We start from the raw sequence: 24,959 nt of genomic DNA, 5'->3' as shown, positions 1-24,959 counted from the left end.
AGGGGCTGCAGGGCTCATTCCTTGTGAGAACTGTGAGGGAAGGATCTGTTCCTGGCCTCTCTCTCTTGGGCTTGTAGATGGCCATCACCTCCTTGTCTTCACGTCATCTCCCTTTATGTCTTTGTACAAATTTCCGCTTTTTATGAGGATACCAGTCATATTGGATTAGTATTAGATTACCACTCTATTGACCTCATTTTAACTTGATTACCTGTATAAAGACCCTATCTCCAATTAAGGTCACATTCTGAGGCATTGGAGAGTAGGACTTCAACGTGTGAATTGGAGGTGAGGAAACACAATTCAGTCCATAACCCTGATGAACAGATTGGAAGGAAGTTTAAGGAGACATGAAAACGATGTACAATGTAAATTGCTAGATTGGATCCTGAAGCAGAAAAAAAAAATATTGGTGAAGAAGCTGGTGAAATCTGATAAGGGCTATCATTTAGTCAGTGGTATTATACTGAGGTTAATTTCTTAGTTTTGATCATTGTACCATGGTTATGTGAGATGTTAGCTGTGGGGGAAGCTGGGTGACAAGTGTGTGTGTAGGAGTTCTCTGTACTATCTTTGCAGTTGTTCTGTAAGGCTTTTTTTTTTCCTAAATAAAAAAGTAAAGATCCATTCAAGTTTATTTCCTATGAAGGGGCTAAAATATAAAGGCCATCATTTTATAGACAGCATCAAAATGTGGAAAAATGAGTTAGTTTAATCTTATTCCCTGAAAACAAGTCATCTAATATCTAGTTGTGTTGAGAATTGTCCATATTGTTGAGAATTAACAAAGAGGGCAAGAGGTAAAAACAACTTTTGATCAAAGCAGGGAGTGAAAATGATGATGTGCTAAAAAAAAATCTCATATATCCTATGCCAAGTCTTGCATTGCCCTCTCCAGTGAATAAAAACCTATCCATATAGTTCATGTGTCTGCTTCTTAGGGGAAAAGTTCAGACTGTGGTTAACAAAAGTGACCACTTCCTATATTAGAGTGATGTATTTATAAAGAGAATAAAGATAGTATCTCATTCCCCTTTGGATTATATACAGGAGGCACTCAAGATATAAGTATTTAATTTTTGACATATAATTTTTATAAAGGAAATATGACTTTTGAGGTATTTATTGAAAACCTAATCACATTAGCACTACTTCCTCTTATGTTTTTTTTTATTTTATTATTATTATACTTTAAGTTTTAGGGTACATGTGCACAATGTGCAGGTTAGTTACATATGTATACATGTGCCATGCTGGTGTGCTGCACCCATTAACTCGTCATTTAGCATTAGATATATCTCCTAATGCTATCCCTCCCCCCTCCCCCCACCCCACAACAGTCCCCAGAGCGTGATGTTCCCCTTCCTGTGTCCATGTGTTCTCATTGTTCAATTCCCACCTATGAGTGAGAACATGCGGTGTTTGGTTTTTTGTCCTTGCGATAGTTTACTGAGAATGATGATTTCCAATTTCATCCATGTCCCTACAAAGGACATGAACTCATTTTTTATGGCTGCATAGTATTCCATGGTGTATATGTGCCACATTTTCTTAATCCAGTCTATCATTGTTGGACATTTGGGTTGGTTCCAAGTCTTTGCTACTGGGAATAGTGCCGCAATAAACATATGTGTGCATGTGTTTTCATAGCAGCATGATTAATAGTTCTTTGGGTATATACCCAGTAATGGGATGGCTGGGTCAAATGGTATTTCTAGTTCTAGATCCCTGAGGAATCGCCACACTGACTTCCACAATGTTTGAACTAGTTTACAGTCCCACCAACAGTGTAAAAGTGTTCCTATTTCTCCATATCCTCTCTAGCACCTGTTGTTTCCTGACTTTTTAATGATTATCATTCTAACTGGTGTGAGATGGTATCTCATTGTGGGTTTGATTTGCATTTTTCTGATGGCCAGTGATGGTGAGCATTTTTTCATGTGTTTTTTGGCTGCATAAATGTCTTCTTTTGAGAAGTGTCTGTTCATGTCCTTTGCCCACTTTTTGATGGGGTTGTTTGTTTGTTTCTTATAAATTTGTTTGAGTTCATTGTAGATTCTGGGTATTAGCCCTTTGTCAGATGAGTAGGTTGAGAAAATTTTCTTCCGTTTTGTAGGTTGCCTGTTCACTCTGATGGCAGTTTATTTTGCTGTGCAGAAGCTCTTTAGTTTAATTAGAGCTAAATTTGTCAATTTTGGCTTTTGTTGCCATTGCTTTTGGTGTTTTAGACATGAAGTCCTTGCCCATGCCTATGTCCTGAATGGTAATGCCTAGGTTTTCTTCTAGGGTTTTTATGGTTTTAGGTCTAACATTTAAGTCTTCAATCCATCTTGAATTCATTTTTGTATAAGGTGTAAGGAAGGGATCCAGTTTCAGCTTTCTACATATGGCTAGCCAGTTTTCTCAGCACCATTTATTAAATAGGGAATCCTTTCCCCATTTTTTGTTTTTGTCAGGTTTGTCAAAGATCAGATAGTTGTAGATATGCAGCATTATTTCTGAGGGCTCTGTTCTGTTCCATTGATCTATATCTCTGTTTTGGTACCAGTACCATGCTGTTTTGGTTACTGTAGCCTTGTAGTATAGTTTGAAATCAGGTAGCATGATGCCTCCAGCTTTGTTCTTTTGGCTTAGGACTGACTTGGTGATGCGGGCTCGTTTTTGGGTCCATATGAACTTTAAAGTAGTTTTTTCCAATTCTGTGAAGAAAGTCATTGGTAGCTTGATGGGGATGGCATTGAATCTATAAATTACCTTGGGCAGTATGGCCATTTTCACGATATTGATTCTTCCTACCCATGAGCATGGAATGTTCTTCCATTTGTTTGTATCCTCTTTTATTTCCTTGAGCAGTGGTTTGTAGTTCTCCTTGAAGAGGTCCTTCATGTCCCTTGTAAGTTGGATTCCTAGGTATTTTATTCTCTTTGAAGCAGTTGTGAATGGGAGTTGATTCATGATTTGGCTCTCTGTTTGTCTCTTATTGGTGTATAAGAATGCTTGTGATTTTTGTACATTGATTTTGTATCCTGAGACTTTGCTGAAGTTGCTTATCAGCTTAAGGAGATTTTGGGCTGAGACAATGGGGTTTTCTACATATACAATCATGTCTTCTGCAAACAGGGACAATTTGACTTCCTCTTTTCCTAATTGAATACCCTTTATTTCCTTCTCCTGCCTAATTGCTCTGGCCAGAACTTCCAATACTATGTTGACTAGGAGTGGTGGGAGAGGGCATCCCTGTCTTGCGCCAGTTTTCAAAGGGAATGCTTCCAGTTTTTGCCCATTCAGTGTGATATTGGCTGTGGGTTTGTCATAGATAGCTCTTATTATTTTGAGATACGTGCCATCAATACCAAATTTCTTGAGAGTTTTTAGCATGAAGGGTTATTGAATTTCATCAAAGGCCTTTTCTGCATCTATTGAGATAATGATGTGGTTTTTGTCTTTGGTAATGTTTATATGCTGGATTACATTTATTGATTTGCATATATTGAACCAGCCTTGCATCCCAGGGATGAAGCCCACTTGATCATGGTGGATAAGCTTTTGGATGTGCTGCTGGATTCTGTTTGCCAGTATTTTATTGAGGATTTTTGCAGCAATGTTCATCAAGGAGATTGGTCTAAAATTCTCTTTTTTGGTTGTGTCTCTGCCCGGCTTTGGTATCAGGATGATGCTGGCCTCATAAAATGAGTTAGGGAGGATTCCCTCTTTTTCTATTGATTGGAATGGTTTCAGAAGGAATGGTACCAGTTCCTCCTTGTACCTCTGGTAGAATTTGGCTGTGAATCCATCTGGTCCTGGACTTTTTTTGGTTGGTAAGCTATTGATTATTGGCACAATTTCAGAGCCTGTTATTGGTCTATTCAGAGATTCAACTTCTTCCTGGTTTAGTCTTGGGAGGGTGTATGTGTCAAGGAATTTATCCATTTCTTCTAGATTTTCTAGTTTATTTGCATAGAGGTGTTTGTAGTATTCTCTGATGGTAGTTTGTATTTCTGTGGGATCAGTGGTGATATCCCCTTTATCATTTTTTATTGTGTCTATTTGATTCTTCTCTCTTTTTTTCTTCATTAGTCTTGCTAGTGGTCTATCAATTTTGTTGATCCTTTCAAAAAACCAGCTCCTGGATTCATTAATTTTTTGAAGGGTTTTTTGTGTGTCTCTTTCCTTCAGTTCTGCTCTGATTTTAGTTATTTCTTGCCTTCTGCTAGCTTTTGAATGTGTTTGCTCTTGCTTTTCTAGTTCTTTTAATTGTGATGTTAGGGTGTTGATTTTGGATCTTTTCTGCTTTCTCTTGTGGGCATTTAGTGCTATAAATTTCCCTCTACACACTGCTTTGAATGTGTCCCAGAGATTCTGGGATGTTGTGTCTTTGTTCTCATTGGTTTCAAAGAACATCTTGATTTCTGCCTTCATTTCGTTATGTACCCAGTAGTCATTCAGGAGCAGGTTGTTCAGTTTCCATGTAGTTGAGTGGTTTTGAGTGAGTTTCTTAATCCTGAGTTCTAGTTTGATTGCACTGTGGTCTGAGAGACAGTTTGTTATAATTTCTGTTCTTTTACATTTGCTGAGGAGAGCTTTACTTCCAAGTATGTGGTCAATTTTGGAATAGGTGTGGTGTGGTGCTGAAAAAAATGTATATTCTGTTGATTTGTGGTGGAGAGTTCTGTAGATGTCTATTAGGTCCGCTTGGTGCAGAGCTGAGTTCAATTCCTGGGTATCCTTGTTAACTTTCTGTCTTGTTGATCTGTCTAATGTTGACAGTGGGGTGTTAAAGTCTCCCATTATCATTGTGTGGGAGTCTAAGTCTCTTTGTAGGTCACTCAGGACTTGCTTTGTGAATCTGGGTGCTCCTGTATTGGGTGCATATATATTTAGGATAGTTAGCTCTTCTTGTTGAATTGATCCCTTTACCATTATATAATGGCCTTCTTTGTCTCTTTTGATCTTTGTTGGTTGAAAGTCTGTTTTATCAGAGACTAGGATTGCAACCCCTGCCTTTTTTTGTTTTCCATTTGCTTGGTAGATCTTCCTCCATCCTTTTATTTTGAGCCTATGTGTGTCTCTGCATGTGAGATGGGTTTCCTGAATACAGCACACTGATGGGTCTTGAGTCTTTATCCAATTTGCCAGTCTGTGTCTTTTAATTGGAGCATTTAGTCCATTTATATTTAAAGCTAATATTGTTATGTGTGAATTTGATCCTGTCATTATGATGTTAGCTGGTTATTTTGCTCGTTAGTTGATGCAGTTTCTTCCTAGTCTCGATGGTCTTTACATTTTGGCATGATTTTGCAGCAGCTGGTACCGGTTGTGCCTTTCCATGTTTAGTGCTTCCTTCAGGAGCTCTTTTAGGGCAGGCCTGGTGGTGACAAAATCTCTCAGCATTTGCTTGTCTATAAAGTATTTTATTTCTCCTTCACTTATGAAACTTAGTTTGGCTGGATATGAAATTCTGGGTTCAAAATTCTTTTCTTTAAGAATGTCAAATATTGGCCCCCACTCTCTTCTGGCTTGTAGAGTTTCTGATGAGAGATCTGCTGTTAGTCTGATGGGCTTCCCTTTGTGGGTAACCCGACCTTTCTCTCTGGCTGCCCTTAACATTTTTTCTTTCATTTCAACTTTGGTGAATCTGACAATCATGTGTCTTGGAGTTGCTCTTCTCGAGGAGTATCTTTGTGGCGTTCTCTGTATTTCCTGAATCTGAATGTTGGCCTGCCTTGCTAGATTGGGTAAGTTCTCCTGGATAATATCCTGCAGAGTTTTCCAACTTGTTTCCATTCTCCCCGTCACTTTCAGGTACACCAATCAGACGTAGATTTGGTCTTTTCACATCGTCCCATATTTCTTGGAGGCTTTGTTCATTTCTTTTTATTCTTTTTTCTCTAAACTTCCCTTCTCGCTTAATTTCATTCATTTCGTTTTCCATCACGGATACCCTTTCTTCCAGTTGATCACATCGGCTCCTGAGGCTTCTGCATTCTTCACATAGTTCTGTAGCCTTGGCTTTCAGCTCCATCAGCTCCTTTAAGCACTTCTCTGTATTGGTAATTCTAGTTATACATTTGTCTAAATTTTTTTCAAAGTTGTTAACTTCTTTGCCTTTGGTTTGAATTTCCTCCTGTAGCTCGGAGTAGTTTGATCGTCTGAAGCCTTCTTCTCTCAACTCGTCAAAGTCATTCTCCATCCAGCTTTGTTCCATTGCTGGTGAGGAACTGCGTTCCTTTGGAGGAGGAGAGGCGCTCTGGTGTTTAGAGTTTCCAGTTTTTCTGCTCTGTTTTTTCCCCATCTTTGTGGTTTTATCTACTTTTGGTCTTTGATGATGGTGATGTACAGATGGGTTTTTGGTGTGGATGTCCTTTCTGTTTGTTAGTTTTCCTTCTAACAGACAGGACCCTCAGCTGCAGGTCTGTTGGAGTTTGCTAGAGGTCCACTCCAGACCCTGTTTGCCTGGGTATCAGCAGCAGTGGCTGCAGAACAGCGGATTTTCGTGAACCGCGAATGCTGCTGTCTGATTGTTCCTCTGGAAGTTTTGTCTCAGAGGAGTACCCGGCCGTGTGAGGTGTCAGTCTGCCCCTACTGGGGGGTGCCTCCCAGTTAGGCTGCTCGGGGGTCAGGGGTCAGAGACCCACTTGAGGAGGCAGTCTGCCCATTCTCAGATGTCCAGCTGTGTGCTGGGAGAACCACTGCTGTCTTCCAAGCTGTCAGAGAGGCACATTTAAGTCTGCAGATGTTACTGCTGTCTTTTTTTTTTTGTCTGTGCCCTGCCCCCAGAGGTGGAGCCTACAGAGGCAGGCAGGCCTCCTTGAGCTGTGGTGGGCTCCACCCAGTTCGAGCTTCCTGGCTGCTTTGTTTACCTAAGCAAGCCTGGGCAATGGCAGGCACCCCTCCCCCAGCCTCGCTGCCGCCTTGCAGTTTGATCTCAGACTGCTGTGCTAGCAATCAGCGAGACTCCGTGGGTGTAGGACCCTCTGAGCCAGGTGTGGGATATAATCTGCTGGTGCGCCGTTTTTTAAGCCCGTCGGAAAAGCACAGTATTAGGGTGGGAGTGACCCAATTTTCCAGGTGCCGTCTGTCACCCCTTTCTTTGACTAGGAAAGGGAACTCCCTGACCCCTTGCGCTTCCTGAGTGAGGCAATGCCTCGCCCTGCTTCGGCTCGTGCATGGTGCGCTGCACCGACTGTCCTGCACCCACTCTCTGGCACTCCCTAGTGAGATGAACCCAGTACCTCAGATGGAAATGCAGAAATCACCCATCTTCTGCGTCGCTCACACTGGGAGCTATAGACCGGAGCTGTTCCTATTCAGCCATCTTGGCTGCCCTCCCACTTCCTCTTATGTATCTTTTCTCTCCCCTTTGTGTTCTCTGTCTTCTTTTCTCCAACTCTTTCTGTTTAATTGCTCTGTAGGCCAAAATGTCTTTACTTCTCTACACTCTGCCCTTACGTATTTTTTCTTTTACTCCTCTTTTGCCGTAACCACTGCAAGCAGTTTGAAACTCCTAGAACCTAAACACTAAGAGTGACAGAGTCACCCATACTGGCATTCAGGCTGTACACCACACCTAAAGGAGAATCAGTCCTATCATAGATGTAAATTAACTCAGATGACAAACTACAAGTGAGCTCTACAATTTTAGGCCACCCAGCTGAGTTCTGGAGCAGTGGACAAGAGCTGCCTCCTTCATAAACCCTCATCAGCACACATAGAGAATTTCCACAAACATCCTCACTAGTGTACACTCCAGCAATTGTCTGTACCCTCTCTCTCTCTCTCTTTTTTTAAGAAACAGAGCCTTGCTATTGTCCAGGCTGGAGTACAGTGGCACAATCTTAGCTCACTGCAGCCTCAAACTCCTGAGCTCAAGTGATTCTCTCACCTCAGCTTCCGCAGTAGCTGACACTATAGGCACGTTCCACCACACCTGGCAAATTTTTTATTTATTTATTTTTTTTAGATACTGGGTCTCACTATGTTGCCCAGGCTGATATTGAATTCCTGGCCTCAAGCAATTCTCCTGTCTTGGCCTCCTAAAGTTCTAAGGTTACAGGCACGAGTTATTGTGCCTGGCCTGCATCCTCTCTCGGCCACATTCTGAGCATTTCTTTGTATTAGCTTGTAACTGAACCCAGGGTCAGCTGCTTGCCACTTGAAAGCTGAATACAAAAAGTGAGGTTTGGTGGGAGAAAAAGCAGGTTTTCATCGGGAAGCCAGCAAACCGAGAAGATGGTGAACTAGCATTCTAAGGTACCACCTCAAGTTTTAAAACTTACTACAGGATTTTTAAAGGGAAACTTGGTATGGGAGACATGGGAGTGGTGCAGGCTGCAGGGTCTGTATGTCTTGTTCCAATGGCTGTCTTGGGTAATTGCCCATCTGGAGGTCTGGTTGGTGTTATCTTGACTTCAACCAGATGATGGTGGATTAATTGTTCACAACTCCCCCTAAGCAGGAGGATTCTGTAGGGGCTTCATGCCTAGATTGTTTCAAAATTAGCCCCTGAAATTTTAAAGAAGTGTATAGTTAGAGAAGCATGCATGATGCAAGAGTCTTGTAAGAAAGGGAGAGAAACAGAGTTTCAAAGTGCACTTCAAGGCCATATTTTAAGACTCAAGAAAAAAGTTTTAAAATGCATTCCAAAGCTGAGATGCTTGGTTACAATCTGGCTATTTTCCCAATAATGCTATGTGACAAACAGTCATAAAACTGAGAGGCTTAAAAACAAGCAGTTAGCTCTTGCTCATGCATCTGTAGGTTGACTGCAATATGGTTGATCCAGGCTGGATTAGGCTGGACTAGACTGGGCTGGGCTGGGCTCGGCTCCAAGCTTCAGGTTAGGCTCAGGTTTGCTCCACATCTCCTTTCCTCCTGGTACCAACAACAACCCAAAACATGTTTTTCTTTTTTTTTTTTTTTTTTTTTTAAGATGTAGTCTTGCTCTGTTGCCCAGGCTGGAGTGCAATGGTGCAATCTTGACTCACTCCAACCTCCACCTCCTAGGTTCAAGTGATTCTCCTGCCTCAGCCTCCCAAGTAGCTGGGACTACAGGCACATGCCACCATGCCTGGCTAATATATATTTTTTTGAGATGGAGTCTGTCACCCTGTCACCCAGGGTGGAGTGCAGTGGTACGATCTCAGCTCACTGCAACCTCCGCCTCCCAGGTTCAAGCGATTCTTGTGTCTCAGCCTCCCAAGAAGCTGAGATTACAGGTGTGTGCCACTATGCCTGGCTAATTTTTGTATTTTTAGGAGAGACGGGGTTTCGCTGTGTTGGTCAGGCTGGTCTCAAACTCCTGACCTCAGGTGATCCACCCACCTCGGCCCCCCAAAGTGCTGGGATTACAGGTGTGAGCCACCACACCTGGCCAACTTTGTATTATTTTTGTAGAGAAAGAGTTTCACTATGTTGGCCAGGCTGGTCTCAAACTCCTGACCTCAGATGATCTGCCCACCTCGGCCTCCCAAAGTGCTGGGATTACAGGCCTGAGCCACCATGCCCAGTGCAAAGCTTTTTTTCCTTATGGTCAACGACAGAAATACAACAGTCAAGTTCAAGTATACAAGCACATTTCAAGCTTTTACTCGCATTATGTCTGCTAGCAATCCATTGTTCAAAGCAAGTCACTAGGCCAAGTCCAAAGTTAAAGAACAGGGACCTACCATGAGGTCATATCAAGGATTTGAATGAATAGTAGAAATAAAGGGGGGTAATAAGGACTAATAATTCAATCTACAGACCCCTCATGTTGCTTCTCTTGCTCACATGCTACTCTCAGAAGCCTGAGCCCTACCTGCTATTGTCTCCTCACCTAGATGGGGATTGGGAGGATGGCTGGTCACACAGAAGGCATTCTGCCTGCCTAGGCTCTGGAAATCCCTTTCAGGTGGAGTTATTCAAGTTATGCAATAATTGAACATATTGCTTAAATTTTTATTATCATTTTTACTTTTAAAAAGTATAACATATGTTTCACTTAAATTCACACCAAGATATTGCATGGGCAAGGAAGTGGTAGTCCCACAGAGTGAATATAGCCAATGGTCATAAGTTTTCCTTCCAAGATTCTTGAAGGCACATTGAAAGCTTGTTCATCTTTGGGCTCTTTATGGCACATAATATAGTGTCTGCCCCAATACATGTCTATGTCTTAATTGCTTGAAATAAGTGAGATTTGGAAAATCTGATTTTTTTTTTTTGTAACAAGGAGACCTAAATTTTAAATGTATTTCTTTGATTGATATTCTTTGATTGATAGTTCCCATTTGCAACATATTTTTTTTTATCCTTACTCAAGCAGCAAATAGGTCTATGATTCTACAAATCCATTGACTATGTTTTTTTAATTACAAAAAAAGTTCCCCTTGAAGTCTGGTTGTGGGAGAAGCTTGAAAACTTTCAGTTCTTGCATAAAATGAAGTCAAGTCCTGTGACCACTTGTTTAGACAGCCTCTAAGAACAGCTTATTCATGATGTGAGAATAGTCATTTGCCCCTTCGTGGGGAAGTTTGAGCCAAGAAATTATGAATTAACATAATTATTTCCCAGAGATTATAGAAGTGCTTAAAGAGACAAATATTTGTTTATCTTACACAGTATTTTAAAATCATCTAATTCTCTACTCCTAAAAAATACTATTAAAAGAAAATAACACTAAATAGGTTAGCAGGGGTTGAGGGGAGGGGAAAGGGGACTTACTATTTAATGGCTATAGAGTTTCAGTTTTCAAGATGAAAAGTGTTCTGGAAATGGATGGTTGTAATGGTTATACATTATGAATGTACTTAACACCATTGAACTGTACACTTAAAATGATTAAAATGGTAAATTTTATGTTGTGTTTTTAATACAATGAAAATTTTAAAAAGAAAATATCGCTGAAAATATTAAGAAAATAAACAATTTCCTGTGCTTTCAAAAAATTTTCCCATCCTTAGGGAGAGCATTAGGTCAAATACCTAATGCATAAGGGGCTTAAAACCTAGATGACAGGTTGCTAAGTCCAGCAAACCACCATGGCACATGTATACGTATGCAACAAATCTGCATGTTCTGCACATGTATCTCAGAATGTAAAGTAAAATAAATTTAAAAATCCCACCCTTACACACACACACACACACACACACACACACACACACACACACAAAACAATAGAAAGAAACATACCCTGTCCTAAAAGTTACCCCTGGGACTAATAATTCAATCTACAGACCCTTCATGTTGCTTCTCTTGCTTACATGCTACTCTCAGAAGCCTGAGCCCTACCTGCTATTGTCTTCTCACCTAATAGGGATTGGGAGGATGACTGGTCACACAAAAGGCATTCTGCCTGCCTAGGCTCTGGAAATCCTCTCAGATGGGATAGTTTAAGTGCATAGTTTAAGTACTACTTATCAGAAAGTTACTAACTACTGTTTAAACACTTACTAGTTGGTACATGTGAAAATATATCTTCTTATTGAATTTTATCCATACAAATGCTGAGCAATTTAATAATTCTTTGAGATAAAGGAGGGATATAAGTTTAAAGCAGAGTATTCAACATTAAATCTGATTTTTAATAAAAATGAATATGGTCAAGCCTGTGTAGTCAATTACGTTTATCTTGGTTTGCTTACACTTTTAGGGTGTGGTCTAGGCTTGCTAATGGCATCACTCCTGAATTGCCCAAGTACAGAAAAGAGAAAATCCTGTGTCCAGTGCTTGACCTAATTGTATTAATGGAGTCACACTGAAAATCATTAACTACCACTTAAAGCCAAAATATGCATATGATATCTACAGTGACCAATTCCTAGAAGAGATGTAGAATCAGTTAGGTAAGAGATGATCTCTGCACTTCTGAGAGAATCTCCTAGAATGTGTATAAGGAATTCAGCACTGTGCATTTGTAATGACTGCCCTTTATTGTAATATCACTCTACAATATGTATATTAAATAAGGCAGCTGCATAAGAAAAGCATTGAGACTCAATGTGATTCTGCAAGCCAATCTTTGCCTTCCTTATATTTATTTGTATGTCACATTATATTACTTTCCAATAATGATGTCAAATGTGCATCTACTATCTAATATTTATTTATAATATTTACTTAATTAATATTGATACAGGTAATTACTATCCTCATTTAGTGACTCCCTGACTTCCTCCCATAAAGCTACAAAGAAATGGAAAGTATCGTGGGGATATTTACATCTATTTCTAACAAAACCTAAAACAAACACCAATTGATTTATGTATTTAACAGTAGAGACATTTCTTCCTTGCTGCAGTTGTTAAAGATATTTAGAAAATAAAGAATCTGGTGAAAGGCCGAGGTGGGCAGATCACTTGAACCCAGGAGTTCGAGACCAGCCTGGGCAACATGGCAAAACCCCATCTCTACTAAACCCCATCTCTACTAAAAATACAAAACATCAGCCAGGCATGATGGCATGTGCTTGTAGTCCCAGCTACTTAGGAGGCTGAGGCAGAAGAATCGCTTGAACCTGGGAGGCAGAGGTTGCAGTGAGCTAACACCATTGCACTCCAGCTAACACCATTGCACTCCAAAGTCTTGCACCATTGCAAGACTTTGTCTCCAAAAAAAACAGAACGAAAAAGAAAATAAAGAATCTGGGAAGTGCAGCACTGTAACTCTTATTGTCCACCCCCCACCCCTACAAAGAGTTACTTGGTGTTCTTTGTGTTGATACTAATAGTCTTACATCTCTGAAAAAAAGTTCTTCCTTTCTTAGACAGGAACATGCACCATTAAATTATAAGAAAACAATGCTAAGAAATAGAGAAGAGAAAAATCAAAGTAAGTGTCATAATAAATTTCAAATGTTTAAAATGTCAAATTTCAAATTGAAATTATATAAATCTACATGATTTTAAACATGTGAACATTTTAAACATTTGAAGATCCCTTAGCTTTATACCCAAATTAAAATTAATCAGACTGATATCAAAAGACAGTTTGGATGCCAGTAAAAGAGGCATCCAAATATGAAATATGAAAGTCCACTTCCATGAAATCTATGAGTTTTCTCACTAAACAATGTCCTCAAAGCCAGTGGAGCTACCACCGATGAGTGTGTCATCAGAGACAGCCCTAGAGGGAGTGGGGCACTTTTGCCCTTCCTCCTTCAGGGGTTCAAGCTGAGGAAAAGGATGGTCTCCCTCCCCCTTCAAAAGGTGCAAAATGGATTCAGGTCTTGAGAAGAACATGAAGTCTTTACAATCTTCAGGCCTCTGCTTTACTGGTGCACAGTAACAAGAGCGATTTCTCTGAGGAAACAATTAACTTCTATAAATCATCAATATTTACTACTCTTCACCACTTAGAAGAGACTTTTCCCTTGGAGCTTACTAACAATGGAAAAGTTATTTCATGCTATGTAAGTATGAGATTCCTTCATATGTGATACATGTTAATATATACAGCCTTCTTTCTATGTAAAGGAATCAGGACCTCAGAACCTCCTTGGGCAGAGAACTGAGTGACTATTACATGTTTTTCAAGTAGGTAAATCTGCCCAATTTAATCTACTAAACCAATCTGCATGTAATAACAGCTACCATTTATTGAATGCTTATACTGTGTGCCAAGCAATGAGACAAGTGCTTTACAAGAAACGTCTTAGCAAATATGCCCAAGACAGGATTACTATTTTTTATTTACAGATGAGAAAATTGAGGCTCTGAAGAGTTAAGTAACTTGCCCTGTGGTCATTGACTCAGTAAAGGGTAAAGACCAGATTTGAACCCCTGGTCTGTGTGATTCCGAAACAGGAAAATTCCCTTATCCCCGTCGCAGGGCATGCGATGGGGGTGTCACTCACTTCTTCAGTGCCCCACTGCTCAAACCTCTAGGGGGAGCATACAGAAGGGCAGGTTGTGGGGCTCGGACTCCACGGCAACGTATAGGGGTGAATGTTTACAGCTCCTGAAGCCCTGCTCAGCGTTTATTACAGGGTGCTCTTTTAGTTTAGTCATCCGGACGGGCTTGTGTTAGCTAGGCCAATTAGACCTCCTGCCTTATTGCAAGGAAAGGGCTTTCTGTGTCCTGAGGTTTCTTGCCTTGGTGTACCGGAAGAATCAGATCCCACGTGAGGGCTTGGAGAATGAGTGCAAGGTTTTATTGAATGGAAGTAGCTCTCAGCAGATGGAGAAGCCAGAAGGGAGATGGAATGGGAAGGTGGTTTTTCCCTGGAGTCCGGCTGCTCAGCAGCCCAGATGTCCCCTGACCACCTGGGGCCAAAATCTGCATCATTCCGCCGGTGGATGGCCTGTCGGTTGATGGCCTGCCTGCATCTGTTGTGTGCTCTTCCCCTGGCATGCTTCTATGAACGTCCAGCCGCTTGTGTGTTCTTCCGCCAGTGTGTTCCTCTCAACGTCCAGCTGCTTGTGTCTCTGCCTGCTAGGGTCTTGGTTTTTATAGACACAAGGCAGGGGTGTGGCAGGACAGGGTGGTCTTGGAAAATGCAACATTTGGGCAGGAAGGCAGGAGTGCCTGTCCTCACCTAGGTCAGTGGGCACAGGCCCAGGGGTGGAGCCCTAGCCAGGGCCCACGCCCTTCCCTTCCCAGCACTTGCCTGCCCCACTCCCTTGTCAATTCCAGTAATGATATACTTTTCATTATTTCATGTTGCTTCTTAAGTCTACTTTATGCAGTGGGCTGTGGTGACATAAAGATATTCATTGAGAGACTACCATGGTATACCATGTGTGCTAGGACTAGACAATCTGTTCCTCAGTTTTCTGGCTTTGAAATGAGGATAATAAAGATTCCTTCTTCACAGGGTAGTTGTGATGATTAAGTTAATTAATACATGTAAAATGCTTAGAATAGTACATAGCACATAATAAGCGCTATATAATTGTTATATATTATTCTGAGTTCCAGGAATCAGAGATACATCAGTGAAAAAAACAGATAAAAATCTTTGCTTTCATAAAACTTCATTCTAGAGAAACAGCAAATGAACAAACAACATATACAATATGTCAAAATGTAGCAAGAACCATGAAGAACAAAAGCAAAAAAGGAAGATAAAAAATACTGGGAGGAGGGTGGTTGGGGAACTATTTTACACAGGGCTCTCTTGGAAGGCCTCAGTGAGGTAACATTTGAGCAAAGACTTGGAAGCAACATGGTAGTAAGCCATGCAGATATTTAATGGAAAATCATTCCAGGCAGAGAGAATAGCAAGTGCAATCATTCCAGGTAGAGGGAATAGCAAGTGCAAAGATCCTGAGGTAGTCTGCCTGGACTTTTGAAGAACCAACAATGGGTACGGGGCGGGGGGGGCGGTCAAAGGAGTAGAACAATCAGAAGGGGATAGTAGAAAATCAAGTCCCAGTGGCTGGGGAAAGAGGACTTGTAGTTCCCACAGGTAACTATAAGGATTTTTGCTTTTACTCTGAAGCTATTGGAGGTTTCCGAGCAAAGAGTAATCATGATTTGACTCATGCTTTTAAAAAGATCACGCTGACAGTTGTGTTCAGAATAATCTGTAGACAGATAAGCATGTGGTGGCTCATGCCTATAATCCCAGCATTTTGGGAGGCTGAGGTGGGAGGATTGCTTAAGCCTGGGAGTTCAAGACCAGCTTGGGCAACATAGGGAGACCTTGTCTACACACACACACACACACACACAAACACACACACACATGAATTTTTTAATTAGCTAGGTGTGGTAGTGTGCACCTTTAGTCCCAACTATTCTGGAGGAGAATTGCTTGAGCCAGCCTGGGCAACAGAGCAAGACCGTATCTCTAAAGAGAGAAAGAGAGAAAGAGAGCGTGAGAGTGAGTGCAAACAGTATAGGAGGCTTTGCAATAATTCAGGAGAGACATGATATTGACAATAATCCAGGAAAGAGAAGCACTGAAGATAGTGAGAAGTAGTCTAGATATATTTTGAAGTCAGAATCAACAAGATTTTTTGAATGATTGGATATAAAGTATGAGAGAAAAATAGGAGTCAAAGCCAGGCATGGTGGTGCACACCTATAGTCTCAGGTGCTTGGGAGGCTGAGGTGAGATAACCCCTTGAGCTCAAGAATTTGAGGCCAGCCTGGGCAATGCAGCAAGACCACCATCTCTTAAAAAAATAGAGGTGTCAAAGACTGGTCTGAGTATCTGGAAAGATGGAGATAACATTAACTCAAACAGAGAAAACTGAGGCATGAGCAGTATTTGAACATTTCCCATTTACCATTTTAAATCCTCCCAGCCTCACTCCTTATTCTAGGTGTTGCTGCAGTGACCAATTCTGTGCAGGCATTAACTGCCCTCTGTCAAAGGCCATGTAACAGCGCCTTGCCTCTCTCACTCCCTATCCATGGCATAGGATATTGCATCTCATGCCATCGTATGGAATACCTGCAGAAGTCAACCCTACATGTATATATGCAACTAGAAGAAGTATGTGGTGAAAACTTTGACCAATGACAGACAGGAGCCAATGGATAAGTGTTTTCCTCTTTCTTCACTCCAGTGCAGAGTTCTGAGACACATTTCATAAGGCACACATTTCAGAAGGCACTACAGGATTTATCAACTAATTGCCCATAGTGGGAGTCTGTTCAATAATTTACCCTTGACTTGGCTTTTCCTTCTTCTCTGTTTTATTTCCTCTGAATTCCAATCCTAGTCTATGAATTCATATTCTCAAGCAAACTACCTGCACATTAGCCTGTGTCTTAGGCTCTGCTTTCAGGTGAATCCAGGCACCAAAAATGACCTTAATAAGCAAATCTTCAGTGTGGAATTTTGGAACCTGACCCTACAACACTGATCACAAGACAATAAGGAACACTGCTGGTGATAAGTGGTGAGTGGTAAACTGCAAGTGATGGCAAGCTCTGGCATGCAGTAGAGTCGCAATTACTCAGACACTCAACAGTAGTAGAATGGAATGAGATACAAGCAGAAGATGAGGCATTGGATTAGATGATGGATATGGTACTTGACCATTATGGAAACAACTATAACTATAAAGCAGGCTGACTTCTGTTAACCACTTTTGAGATCTTGACAAAAGAAAATGACAGGCTCAGTCCACCCAACTATCTAATCAGGAAACACTATGAAAGCCTTGAAGGCAGTGTAGCCACTGAGCAGATTGTACTGAAAATCATCCCCAGGATCTAATCAAAAGGGTTATGCTTATACTCCATTCCAACCATAGCTGCAAATGCACAGCCTGTAACATCATTCATGCTAAATCAGGTCCCTAATAGAAAAATAATAGACCTTTGAGATCTAGAATGGGGGCATTTGTGTGGGCCTTATAATCTTAAATTCCCAGGTTTTGTTTTTTCCTCTATACCAAGTCTTCTTCTTGGAAAAAACAAAACAAAACAACAACAACAACAACAAAAAAAACAGCCTCCCTTGTCTGGAAATGCTGCAATATGGCCTCATTTTCCACAACATCTACCCCTATTGCCACCCCCTTGCCACATACACACACTGTCTCAAGCCTATAACCAGTGTCAGATTTCAACACAACCTATGTGGGGAATTGCAATCTCTGATCCAGGGAGAGCTAGAAAAGGGCTTCTAAACCTTGGTACTAGGGACATTTGGGCTGAATAATTCTTTGTTGGGGAGGGCTGTCTTATGTATTACAGATTGTTTTGAAGCATCTCTGGCATCTACCCACTAGATGATAATAGAACTCTCTCAGTAATGACAACCGAAAATGTCTCCATACATTGCCAAACACCCCCGGCGGTCAAATATCACCCCCATTTGAAATTCACTGAATTAGATGAACTCAAAAGGAATTTCAAAATGGGCTAGCATGTATCAGTAGGAACAAGGGAGACATGAGTGAGAATGAATATTTAGAGTGTTAGAGCACAAGAATCGGATTGTAAAGCTGGACAGGGGACATTTTATGATGTGGTGCCATGCACCTATGATTATGGATTTAATGTTTTGACCAACACCTGGAGTAAGTCCTAATACACAACTTTGGGGTCTCCTTAAATATTGGGCATAATGATGATCTGTGCTAAAATGAGGTTGAGATGCTAGAACAATCTTGAATGAGTATTGAGAAGGAATTCGGAAGACTCAGGGAATCAGGAATGTTAGAGTGAATTTATTATGTGTGAGTGAAGAATCACCACTAGACTGTTTCCCAGGAGTAAAAATATTGGAATAAACTTAACTGTGAAACTAAAATACCCACCACTTGGATATGTTGCCCAGAAGGGTTGAGATGCAAAGTTGTCCTAATGTTCAGGCCATTTGTTGCAGCAGATCTGATGGTGCTAGAAGGACCTGTGATGAATAAGAGTATTGTATGAAATCTCTGGAAAGCTCCAGTGAGATCACTGCAGCACAGTTCCCTAGTGGTCTACAGGACCATGCCTTCTGAGGCAGAGAACTATTCTCCGTTGGGAAAACTAGGGCTGGATATTATCAATCAAACCAAATTGTAAGTACAGAAACAGTCTACTGAAGTATGGAAATCATATAGGTTCTAGTCTAAGTAGGTCCAGAAGACACAAGTAAATTACATGAATGTGTGACTCAGAATCCCCTGGCATGTGCTTTTATAGCATTGACATCTCTTCCTCAATTCGCTCCTATGGCCTCTTGGGAGTTCTTTATGAAAACCTCACACAGAATTAAACATTTGAGCCTGGTTCACAGATGGGTTGGCACATTATATTGGTGGGTAGGTAAAAGTGAACCACTACACTTTAGACCTACTCAGGAATGGCTCTAAGAATGATAGCCTGTGGCCAGGCATGGTGGCTCATGCCTGTAATCCCAGCACTTTGGGAGGCCAAGGCGGGCGGATTACGAGGTCAGAAGATCGAGACCATCCTGGCTAACATGGTGAAACCCCGTTTCTACTAAAAATACAAAAAATTAGCCGGGCATGATAGTGGGCACCTGTAGTGCCAGCTACTCAGGAGGCTGAGGCAGGAGAATGGCATGAACCTGGGAGGTGGAGCTTGCAGTGAGCTGAGATCGCACCACTGCACTCCAGCCTGGGCGACAGAGCAAGACTCCGTCTCAAAAAAAAGGGAATGGTAGCCTGTAGGAGTACTTTTCCCATTGGCAGAGCTTACAGCAGCACACTTTATTGTTCACCTTATATAGAAGGATAAGTGGCCCGAAGTAAAAATATTTACAGACTTCTAGATTTTCCTTTCTTGCCTACATCTATAATCACCAGAACTATGTCATTCTTCATCAACATTACCCCAACCAAGGAATCCACTTTATAGCCCCCCCAAAAGTAACAATGTACACATTGAATATACCATAGAATCCACAGATATTCACATATATTGCCATAGCCCTCATCACTCAGACGCAGCTAGTTTTATGAAATGGTGGAATGGCTATGGTGGAATGGTGGAATGGTGGAATGTTATAGGCTCAGCTAATATGTCTTCTTGGGATTGGGCTGTTGTCCTACAGGAGGTGGTAATGCACTGAATCGACTAATAAAGTGTGCCCATAACAGCTAAAGACATGACTCCAGAAACCCAGGAATGGGACAAGGATTGGTCCTTATTATTATCATTCCCAGTGACCCACTTGCAGAATTTGTGTTTCTTGCCTCTCAAATTTAGGATTTGGGCTGGGCAAGGTGGCTGACATCTGTAATCCCAGCACTTTGGGAGGCCAAGGATGTGGCCGAATCATCTGAGGTCGGGAGTTCGAGACCGGCCGGGCCAACATGATGAAACCCCATCTCTACTAAAAAAAATACAAAATTTAGCTGGGTGTGGTGGCACAAGCCTGTAATCCTAGCTACTTGGGAGACTGAGGCACAAGAAATGCTTGAACCCAGGAGGTAGGAGGTTGCAGTGAGCTGAGATCATGTAAGTGTACTCCAGCCTGGGTGACACAGCGAGACTCTGTCTCAAAAAAAAAATTAAGATTTGCTAGATTGCAATAATTGGTTCTTCAGGGGTTGAGTGGGGAATGCTGCCACCAGGATAAACACTATGGAATTCATTGCAGTTAAAACTTTTACTTAGTTACTTTGTGCTTCTTACGGAAGTGGACAAGCTGACAAAGAAAGGAGTTACTATGCTTGTGGGAGTAATTAACTGTGATTAGCAAAAGGATCTGGGATTGTTGCTCCACAATAGCACTAGGGAGGAATTTGGAATCCAAATAATTCGCTGGGGCTTACTAGGTGTTTCTGTACCCAGGGATAATTTGAACAGGTAATTACAGCAATCATGGCTTAACCAGAGAAAGGAAAATAAAGGCTGAAGGTGGGGGTCATTTCACCAGAGAAACAACCTAGACCAGCTGATGTGCTGGCCAATGGTGAGGGAAAATTAGAATGGGTATTGGAAGAGGGAGTTAATACAAGTATGGTCCTGACATTGGTGCAGCAGTAAAAACTGAAGCTTATTCTATTAACTCTCTTATATTAAGGCTTTGCTGAGATTGTGGCTGGCCATCACCTTGAAGAGACCTCTGTGAAGGACTGAACATAACAGAGGGCACAGGCAGATCAGAGTGCTGCAAGGTATGGACACCTTCTATGTCCTTCTGTGCAACTTAGGCCATGACTTCAAATCCCTTCAGCCTATTATTCTAACCACTGCTGCAGCAACCTGCTCGGAGCAGGTTTGATGACCTTTGAACAAGTGCGAAATACCAGCACCTCTCCTCTCACTTCCTGCCCCAGCATGTCTCTGATGTGGGAGTCAGCTTGGCATTCATAACTGTGCGATTTGTAAGTGTGGAATAGTTAATGCCCAAGGGCATTAACCTTCGATCAAAGAGGACAGGAGCCAACATAAAAATGCTTCCTCCGTTATTTCCTTTAATGGACAGTTCCGAGACTCATTTCATAAAGCTTCTTAGAAGGTCCTAAGGGACTGAGAAAACATTCAAATATGGTGATGACCAATTCAGTAACACATTCTTATACTGCATCTCCCTCTTTTTTGTTTTGTCTTCTTCCTCTTCCCTCATTTTGCTCCGTGGGATCAAATTTCCAAATAAACTATTGCATATAAGTGTCACTTTGCAGGGAATCCAAGAGGAGAGAGGATAATTTAATTTTTGGACACACAAGTTTGAGGTGTCTATATGACATCCAAGTGGAAATGTCAGGCGATGGGCAGTATATACACAAATCTTGAGGTTCAAGAAAGAGATCTAGGCTTCTGAAATGCAATTCATTTCCCAACTTTGAGGAGGGCTATAAACATACAGGTAAATAAAAGAAAGATAATAGGACCAAAGAACACATGCAATTGTCATAGAGTGTCCACAGTAAGCATTCTGGTGCCAAGCAGGAAAGGGTCTTTGTAAAGATATAACCAGATCCTGCTCTTAAAAGAGAAGTCATCTGATGAAAGTGAAAAGTATTCTAACTACTGTTTGCTCATTTAAATTTCTAGCACACTTATCTGATCTGTACCTGTCTTTGGTCACTTATTTTTTGTCCTATTTTATATATATTTGTATCTACACCTTGTCTAGTCCTACCACACTGTGAACTCTTTTAGGGTAAGATTCATGCCTGAATCACCTCTGTACCTGGAATCAAAGTGCCTAGCATAAAAAAAAGGTGCCAGGAATATGGAATAAATAAAACACCTATCTCGCAACCAGCAACATTGGCATCATTTATGCCTCCCAAACTTAAATATGCATAAGCATCATCTTGCTAAGATGCAGATTCTGATTCAGTAGATCTGAAGTGAGTCAGAGAGGCTACATTTCCTAAAAAGCCCCCAGATGATGCCCAAGCAGCTGATCCACGGACCACACTTTGAGTATCAAGGTCATGAGGACAATGGTTCTTGACCTTAGCTGCATATGAGAATCATCTGGGAAGATATTAAAAGTACTGATGTCTGGGTCCCACCCGCAGAGATTCTGATTTAACTCATTTAAGCTCTCCAAAGTTTAAGTAGCAAAGATCGAGTTAATAGAGCTTTACATAGGAAAAAAGAAAACATTTAATCGAATTTCTTCTTAAATGAATTGCTGCAAATATCTGAATAAATAACTCTTAATCCCCAACTCCCAAGTCAGTTTCTGTACCGCAAAGGCCCCGCCCCTGCCCTTCCCTGACACGCCCCTCCAACGAGTTCTTGCTCCGCCTGGCCACGCCCGTCGGTTGGCGCCCCGCCCCTCCGCGTCTATTGGCCGCTCTCTGTTTCCATCGCTTCTTCTTCCTTCTCTACGGGGTTAACTTCCGGCGCAGAGTTTGTCACGTGCCCGGATATAGGCAGTGTTGGGGAACGGCCGCTTCCCGTTCAACGCTTTATTGAGGGGCGCATCCTAGTGGCCCCCATCCGGTCTCCGTTTTGGAAGACCCGCCTCGGCACGGGCGGGCTCAGTCCGGCCTTGCGGTAAGCCTTCGGCCGCGGCTGCCTTGTAGTCCTGGCGGCGGCGGACAAACGAGCTGACAGGCACCAGGGTCTAAGGCGTCTCCTCAGTCCGGCTGCTCTCTCCACGCCTGGGGTCGGGCACCGGTCCCTCTGACCTTCCTTTCCCCGTTTGTCCCGGTAAGACGAAGTTTGGTCAGAGCATTCTCCAGCCCCTTGTCCTCGGGTCTAGGAGAATGCGGAGCTGGGAGGGCAGTCCTCACGCGCCCCATTACGGTTCCGCCCATCGGAACCAGATTTGGTTTGTACAAAATGACTGATCGTAAGCTCTTCGGCGTGGACCAGGAGAGGAGAGCGTGACTGTGCCTTCCTCTTTGTCCAAATTCACATCCCGGCACCCCAACCCCAACCCCAACCCCCCCCCACCCCCCGCCAAATCTCTTAAGTGTATTTCTCTATTTCCTTGCACAGTTTTATCTTCTAGATGACAGTGCTTCATGCACTAATATATCTCAGCAGCATACAGGGCCCAACGCACACGGGCACTCACACTGACCGACTATTTATCACACAGTGTGGTGGTCAAACTGAGCTGAAGGAAACAACCAGTACAGAGTAAGCGGTGGCTGGCTGCCTTTGGAACGTGGTCAGACATGGGTTCTCAGACCTGGAGAATAATTTTAGAGGACCTGTAGGGATTTATTTACTGACTTTCAGAAAAGTACCGTAAAGATTGAAGAGTTAATCACTCGACTCTCAGGATGTAAATGCCATAGAAGCACCCGGCTTCAGGTCTTCCTAAACATGTCTGTCATGTTGACTACTGTAACCTAGAATAGCGTCTGGCACCTAATAAACATGAGTATTTGCTGAATGAATGAAGAGTGACATACTGCTTTTCATTATGGCTAACTCCTTTATGAGGTATGCCCAATCCTGTCTTGTTTTGCCACTTACTGTACACTCAGTTGTTGCTTTTAGCCAGAGAAGGAGTATGTGGTAAACGTTGGTCCCTATTATTAATTTGACCAGTTTTTACTATTCAGTTCTAATTACGTTAACAGATATTTAAGTATCCACTAAACACAAAACTATGATGAACATCCCTCCCTTCTTTGTCTTTAGGAGAGTTCTTGAGATACAGAAGCTTATGATTTAATGAGCACATTAGACGGCAAATGCTTGATTTGTTTAGCAAATGCGGTAAGTGCTGTAGAAATTTAGAGGAGAGATCACTTTGGATTAAGATCTTCATGGAATCAACTTAATGTAAACCATGAAGTGTAATTAGGGTTTGGATAGGGCGGAGATGATATTCCTTACATGGAAAGTACCAAAGTGAAGATTTGACGTCCAAAATGAACAGAGTGCTTGGAGTGGAATGTTTTTGAGAACATTAGGAAAACGTTGAGTAAGAGCGTGATGTGATACAAACTGTCTTTTAAAATTATCTTGTTGTTCAGGGTTGTGGGACCTTGCAAAGAAATAACCAGATTTTGTAGGGTTAAATAACGTTGATATGAACCTGGGTCAGTATATTTGCAGTGGGAAAAGAAAGGAATAAATTACATGTAGATGGGGGGAAATCGCAGAATGTGGTAGCAGATTTCATGTTGACAAGGGAATAGGGAAGCAAATATGGTAGATTTTGAACCTGGACATTTGCTTATAGATGTGAAAGTTAGAAAAGGGGAATCTTGGAGGAGCTATAGCTGTCATGTTAGTTAATTTAAGCATTTGTTAAATGCCTAGTTTGCCAAGTTCTAGGAATACAAAGATGATTAAGACATGGTCCTACTTTTAATAGGGGATAAAATACAGCTAGCTAGAAAATACAATTCATAAATGCCATATTTATGAAGTAGAGGGGAAGTGTTAGAGAGGTAGAAATTACTCTGTGTGAGGCGGCAGCAGGGAGGGGGCTACTTTACAGAAGAGATGACATTTTAGCACAATCTTGAAGGATGAATTGTAATTTCCTAGGGAGAAGAGAATTCTAGGAAAAGAAGATTGCATGAACAAAAGCCCAGAGATAGAAAAGTAAACTGGCCAGTGCCAATGTGGCTTGGGCTTAGGAAGAAATATAACATAGTGTCTGGGCCGTACAATATTAAGGAATTAGCAGCATGGACACTCTATAATAGGCCAAAAGGAGGATAGGTTGGGTGAAGGTGTGGAGAGATGGAGAAGCAAGCAATTGGGGAAAATTGTATTTCATGGCTTTTATATCCTCTGCAAGGTAGATTGTTAAGTCATTTGCAGAGAGGGAGGAGGCTAACCGCTAGACCTGGAAACTGAAGGAGAGTAATAAGGATTTGCAACAATAGTCATGGGGAATGGGAAAAGGAATCATCAAATGAGGGATTAATTGCCGAGCAGCATTGAAAGTCTAACTCATTGGATGTAGATATTTGTAATGCACGCAATGAGCGTGGATATGTGGCTTTTGAAAGTGGCATCTGGTAGTCCAAGAGAAGTGAAGAAAATAATACAGTTTATGGAGACTGATAAAAACAAGATCAGCTGGTCTACAAACAAGGTGAAATAATTGTAGGGGATAGTTTAGGTATAGGAAAATGAGCACTGTCTCCAGGCTAGGTTGGAAAAGAAGTAAACTTGGAGAG

General features: G+C 41.7%; 1 protein-coding gene and 1 long non-coding RNA gene across 2 annotated transcripts in view; one reads left to right on the top strand and one right to left on the bottom strand.

Annotated features, from left to right (window-relative positions):
* Positions 1–7,921: 7,921 nt before the first annotated feature.
* Positions 7,922–23,186, bottom strand: LOC129058789 (uncharacterized). Its single transcript, XR_008524191.1, has 3 exons — positions 23,061–23,186; positions 18,201–18,292; positions 7,922–8,502 (listed from the first exon to the last, which is right to left on the bottom strand). It is a non-coding gene; the product is annotated as an uncharacterized LOC129058789 (long non-coding RNA).
* The window catches only part of EXOC1 (exocyst complex component 1), a gene marked incomplete at its 5' end in the record, with an annotated part of 51,601 nt that continues 48,863 nt past the window's right edge, over positions 22,222–24,959 (top strand). Inside the window, 1 exon segment of the mRNA NM_001133207.1 lies at positions 22,222–22,359.

This window comes from Pongo abelii, chromosome 3, assembly GCF_028885655.2.
Source record: "Pongo abelii isolate AG06213 chromosome 3, NHGRI_mPonAbe1-v2.0_pri, whole genome shotgun sequence".
NCBI lineage: Eukaryota > Metazoa > Chordata > Mammalia > Primates > Hominidae > Pongo > Pongo abelii.
The sequence above is the reverse complement of the archived record's forward strand: the minus strand, read 5'-3'. Positions and strand labels throughout refer to the sequence as shown.